Genomic DNA, 6757 nt, shown 5'->3' on the forward strand with positions numbered 1-6757 from the left:
ATTGTAATAGTTGATGTTTTTAAATTTTGTAACTCATAATTAAGTATAAGATTAGTATTTCAAATGTCTTTTTGCTAAAGTATTTATTGTTTATAACTCATCATCCCTCCTCAGCTTCCTATTAATTCATATTAAAACAGTATATACTTTGAACACAAACTACTATGTTACCTACATACTATAATAATTAACTTTGTGACCCAAATACCTCTACGTAATTATAAAAGTTCATTAAAATATATTATTTTTGGTGGAGAAAAGCAAAATGGATTGGACCCTTTTCTAAATTTTATTATATTTTTTGAAAAAAAAAGTTGTAAATGAACAGTTGACTCTAAGGGAAGGAAATAAAAAGTAAATCCATATATCGTGCATTTAAGTCAACCTATAAAGCAACTATAGGGGGAATATATTCCACTTTTGCTTTCATCCCATTTGGTTGACATTTTTGTATATAAAAGTTCATGGAGTCCCAAAGCTCGAAATTGTCGAGAAGTTTCAAAGAAGGAGGATAGATCTAACATGAAGATATGAAAGTTTTGTTTGGTGAGCCAAAGATGACTTGCCTTAATATAAGAAACATATAATATAAATGGGAGAGCTTCAAGTATATAGGAAGCTAGCTCTTATTGTTTCATATTTATGTAATTTGGCAAGTTATTTTTGGCTTACTTCATAAACTTCTCTCTTTCATTTTAGGTCTTTTCTTCCAATATTATCTTTAAAAAAATGTTTGGAATTGCCGAGTGAGATCATTAGGTTTAAAATATATTGGAGGTTACATATATATAAAGAAGAAGTAAAATGGAAGAGAGGTATAGTATGAGAAAATAAGAGCATTGTGTGATAGCAAAAAATGACTTGCCTGCAGAAGTTCGTGAATATATCTGTGAAATAACTTTCTTTATTGTCTTAAGTAGTACTAATTTCAAATGCAGGCATGTTATTATGGCTAAGTGACAAGTTCTTTTTCTTTCATGCTTTACCTTAATTCTCTTTTAAATAATTTGAGGAAGATGTTACTGCTACAAAAATAGACTCTCTCGACGTTTTTAACTGTCAAGAAGTGTTATTTTTGACGATTTAAAAATCGTTATTGAAGCTAGCGTCAAGAAAGTCAAAGTTCTTGACAATTAATAAAACGTCAAGAATATCAAACGTTGACGTTTTATAAACATCAAGTATACAAATGTTCAAGACAGTTAAAATCCGTCAAGAGTATGAGTGTTCATGATATTTAATAACCGTCAAGAAATGTTTTTTACTTGATACGGAAAAAATGTCAAGAAATTGATTGTTTATAAATTAAAAACCCGTCGAGAATGTACTTGTTTATGATATTTTAAAAACATCAAGAATGTACTTTTTTATGACATTTAAAAACCGTCAAATCTTTTTTTAAAAAAAATTGTAATTCAATTATATATATATTTTTTGTTATTTAATATGGTTGGAGGTTTTGGGTAATGTCTTGGAATTTAAAAGAATCTTGTTTTTTTTTTTTTTTTTACATTTATTTATTTGGAACCATCATCGTATCAAATAAGGAGTATGGGGAACCAAACAAAAAGTTGAATTCAATCACATTAGATTAATGGTATATGGGGATCAGCTTTGTTAGTACTTTAATTTGGTGTTGGTTATATTTTTCTTTTATGTATGATTCGAGGTTGTTGGATTTAACCTATTCTTCATGTGATATTTGTCATCTTACCCCTCATGATAGTCGACGGGGCCGTCTTACACCATATTATTTTTGTTTGGAAATTCTTTCATTATCTAAAAAGTTATGTAATATATGATTCTTATTTCTTCTTAAGGATTTTTTCCTTCTTTGAGGTTTGGTTTATCGTAACGATTTGGTTCTTTTCCTTTCATCATACATAATTTGTTTTAACTTATTGGTTTCAAAGTTTTACGGCCACTTTGAAGAGAAAACGTGTGTTATTTCTTGTGTTTTAAACCGAAAACAACAAATTTATCGACAAATTTGGTAAAGTAAAAAAGTCTATAAATTTCAAATTGATTCTCTTGAACATCAAGCATGTAAGGATTCTCAAACTTAAGGTGAGTCATCTTAAGTATATCGAGTAAGGTGGTCTCCATTTGACACACCGGAAAATTTAAAACTATCATTGAAAGATAGTTACACCTAGAGAGCCTATGAGCATATTCTTTTACCAAAGTTGGATGGTCTCAGCTATTTTTCTCTCCAACTCTTTTTTCTTCTTCCCTAAAAGTTCATTTTTAAATTACAATTACAAAGATTTTTCAATTCAAATGTAGAGTTACACACATTATCTTTATCAAAATAATATTTTTTTTTCATTCATTATATATATATGCATGTAGTATAGAGATTTAATCTATATGTAGTTTAGTAATCAATTATTGTTTAAAACATGTATAATTTTCTAATTTTAGAATAAGAAATTGTCTTTAAAACGACTTACTCGTATGAATATTCAATAAATTTCAAGATATAAAAATTTAAAATTATATTTTTACTTTAAAATTACCAATAATCAGTGTAACAAAAACAAATTACATTTTATTTTAAAAGAGACATCACTTTTCTCTTTTTGTTATAATTACATGTTTGTTAAAAAATTCGTCGTTTAAATAGTGTTTTTAATCAAAACATAATGTTTGAGAAATATAAAGCCTAATGAAACAAAACATTTTAAAATATGAGATCAAAAAATGGTCTGTAAAAACTAGAATTGAGTTCGGGAGTCATTTCTATATGAAGAAGTGTTAGCACCTCACAACACTTATTTTAAAAAACGATGGTCAAATTTCAAAATCTTGAATTGAAAATATTCTTTAATTTCTTTTAAAAAAACAATGTCTCATTTTACCCCTTATTACTTCAATATTTGAAGCAATGATCTCATAAAATGAGTGGAAAGCATTTCATCAATTAGACCATCTCACCTAAAAAAAGTGAAAAATTAGTACAATTTTTCAAAATCCATCGTAGGAATAGCCTTCTACTAAATAGATGTTTTTTTTAAACATTCAGTAAAATAATTTTTTCTTGGGATCAAATTTTGGACTCCTAAACATGTGACCCCTCACCTCAAGAATTCTAGAAATTTGGACTTCTAAATTTCCTAGATTCCGTCGTAGGATTCTGTTTAGTGAAAACGATATAAGTTATTAGAAAAGATTGAAATCATAAATTAAATTTTAAACGTTTGAGAAAAAATAGAAAGTTATAACTTTAAAAGGAAAAATTTCCAAATGGTTTTTAAAGAGAGGAGTTTTGGGAAAGATTTTGAAACTTAGAAAATTTTTAATTAGAAATATTTATAAATTTTAAATAAAAATAAAAATAAGACTTAATAGGAAAATTAGATAAGTAAAAATAAGAGGTAAAAAGTATTGTAATAAATTAAGCAAACATAAAATAACATATTAAGATTTTAATAAAAATTTTATAGTCTTTTATCTTCTTCAACTATATATAAAGATCTATCTTCAACCGCTTTCTTTACAAACATTCGAATTTCTCTATACTTTTCTTTTTTTTACTCACTAGATGTGTCTTCCCATTTTTTTGCAAAGAAGTAATTGTTTACTTAATTGTTTTTACTAACCATGGTAAGCAATGGATATGTGGGCATTTGTAACTCTTCACCAATTAATTAGTATTGATTTAAACATTTATGATAATGTGATTTATGATTATAGGTATATGATTAATTTAAAATTTGAGAATGAATAAGTATAGAAACCTCTGTCTTCGAAAAAGTTTAGATAATTGTCACAAATATTTAAAATTTGATAGATATTGTTTATTACCCATTTCAAATTCTATCAAACATACAAAAAAAAAAGGTAACATATGTATGGTAGTATTTGCATTTCCTATAAATAGTGATATGCATTTGGTAAGCAAATCAATTTTTCATTTTCTATAAATAGCTGTATGCATTTGGTAGTATACATGTCAATCCTTGAATTTTTCTAATAAAAAAAATCATGTGTTAGATGAATTTTAGATTTATCATAGTTTATTTAATTTTTATTTAGATTATTGTTACTAATACATGGCAGTAAATTTGTGGATTTGATGGTAAACATGCATTCGTATTATGTCAATCATTGTTCTTTTAGTAAAAAACCATGTCTTAAACAAATTTTAGATTTATTATAGTTTATTTAATTTTATTTAAACTATTATATATGGCTACTTATACATTGACGTAAATTTGAGGTTTGATGGTGAACATTATTCTAATAGAATATTTGGAATATTTTTAAAATACTTAGAATTTCAAGGGAAGTTAAACGATATAAAACAAAAAAATAATAAACTTTAGAGGGGTTGAAAATCATTGTAATTAAAACGACAACCGTACATTTCATATTTATTTATTGTTTATAATTTAATAAATTAAGTTACTTAAAATGTTATCACAGTACAATACTTTTTCTTCACTCTTTTGTTCTATTAATAATCGATTATATATATATATATATATATATAAATCAAACTTTAGTTTCAAAAAACTTATAAAGTTTTGTCCATTTTGATGCTTGTTATATTGATTTCACAACATTGTAAATCAGAATTAAATTTGAGTTTGCATGGTTTATTGATTTAATTTTATTATTTTTCGTAGTTTTCAGTGTTGCTCAATTTAACAATGACCATTAACAAAGGCTTCAAGGACAAACAATACCATATGTTGAAATTTATTTTCCTACTACGCAATTATAGTTTGCAGTTGCACTTTATAATGTGACTTTAATAAAAACAACAAAAACATTTGTTAAATAATTCATATGTTAAAAATTTAACCAAAAAAAAATTGTACACAACGAAGTTACTCATTTAATAGGAGTAAGTGAAATCATATCAATCATTCATACCTTCCTTTCAAAGTTTATCCTCTATCCCTATGATTATTGTATTAAAAATGTATTAGTCTAATAAACTGATATTTTCTTTAATTATTTATATTATTTTCTTTATATATATATATATATATATATATAAAAGATTCCAAAACAAAAATATAGATAATTTCAAAAGAAAGATAAAAAGTGACACATGTATTAAAAGCTTGAGTTTATAATTAGAAAACTCACAAAGGTTTCTCTTTATATTATTATTATTGATTGATATTATTATCATCATCATTATTTGGAAATTTCAACATATAAGATGAAAGATTTTAAAAATCATTTATTTATGTGAGTATATGACTTAACTTTACTAGGTTTTTTATTAAAAAAAAAAAAACAGGTTAAATTAAAAACTTGGTTGTTATGGTTTTGAAAAAAAAATATACTTTTCATATTAAAAATTAGAATATAATATTATGGTTTGATTCTAAACACCATTTTATCGAAACATATTGACTAATTTCAAATTTTTATTTTTCTAAATCAACAAAATTTACAATATGACTTAATCTGAAATTTTCTCTCTCTTACCTGCAAAGAGTATATATAATAATGTCAGTCATATTGAGACTGACTCTAGGGATAATCCCTATTGTTATATATATGGCAAGTTTTAATTGCCAAATATTGAGAGAAGTGGCAACTTTCCAAGAAGCCTTAGTTTGGAAATATGTTGATGAAGTTTGGCTTCGTTTTCTACAACAAAAGCAAGCATTGGAAATCCTCTAAATGCATTATTTCATTCAAATTCTAAACTCCTTCAACGGTGTCTCTTCAACCCTTATTAAATATCAACGCCCTTCCCCTAATCCCTTCTTCTTCTTCAAGAACAAAGTTACTTTTCTTTTATGTTCTTTTTTTTTTAATAATAAGTAGATGGCATCTTCGTTCTCATATGTTAAAAGAGAACATTATTATATGCAAATACATACAAATAATCTAACTAATTTAGTGAATGTTGATTTAGGTTCCAATGTGATGAGAGACTTATTATTCTCAACCATTTATCTTGAACTTTCCTTGTCTCCTAAAAATTAGATATCCTTCGTTTGAAAAAACTTTTGTAAATAGAGACGGATCGAAGAAAAGTTTCAGAAGGAAGATGTTGCACACTAAATACTATTTAAATAGCTAGAGAAGTTAATTTCAAATAATTTTGTTTTTTTCCCTGAAAATTATCAGAAGCTTTCATATTCATTTGCTTGCAAACTTTTCTTATAAAATTTTATTAATAGGTTCGTTTACTACTCACAATATTTTGTTAATGTCATTTGTTTGATATTTCTCAATAAAATTGTTTTTTTAACAAAATAATGCAATTAACAAACAAAACTTATCCTGAGGGGTAGAATAATTAAATTTTCAAATTTTTTATACAAATTAAGAACAAATATATTATGAAATGAAGTTTAAGGATATCTCACCGTATGTGCAAGATGACTAAGAAGAGCTTGTTAGATTAGCCAAAAAGACTGCCTGAAAATGAAGCTCATTCAAGTTCTAAGTAATAAATTTAGATCTCTTTTGCTAATCGAATTAGCAGGCAAGTCATTTTTGGCTATCAAACAATACTTTTCTTTTCGAGATGTACCTCTCTTTGATCTTAACTCTTTCTTGATAAGAAACTTTTCATATTTTCGTAGTTAAAAGGGAAGAAAAAATCTAACATGATCGAAAAGAGCCTGTCAAATTAGCCTAAAACAACTGCCTGTAATATAACTAATAATTAAGAGTCTCTTCAATATTTAAGAAACTCAAAATTAGTATTAAGAAGATAATGTCCTACAGGCAAGTCATTTTTGGCTACGAAACAAGGCTCTTTATCTTCATGTTAGATCAA

The 6757-nt window shown here is 25.7% G+C and overlaps 1 non-coding gene across 1 annotated transcript; it reads right to left on the reverse strand.

Moving 5' to 3' along the window:
* Nucleotides 1–6367: 6367 nt before the first annotated feature.
* On the reverse strand, nt 6368–6487 carry MIR169J (microRNA MIR169j). Its single transcript, NR_120711.1, has one exon. It is a non-coding gene; the product is annotated as a microRNA MIR169j (primary transcript).
* Between the last annotated feature and the right edge of the window lie 270 nt (nt 6488–6757).

This window comes from Cucumis melo, chromosome 10 (genome assembly GCF_025177605.1).
Source record: "Cucumis melo cultivar AY chromosome 10, USDA_Cmelo_AY_1.0, whole genome shotgun sequence".
In the NCBI taxonomy this organism is placed as follows: domain Eukaryota; kingdom Viridiplantae; phylum Streptophyta; class Magnoliopsida; order Cucurbitales; family Cucurbitaceae; genus Cucumis; species Cucumis melo.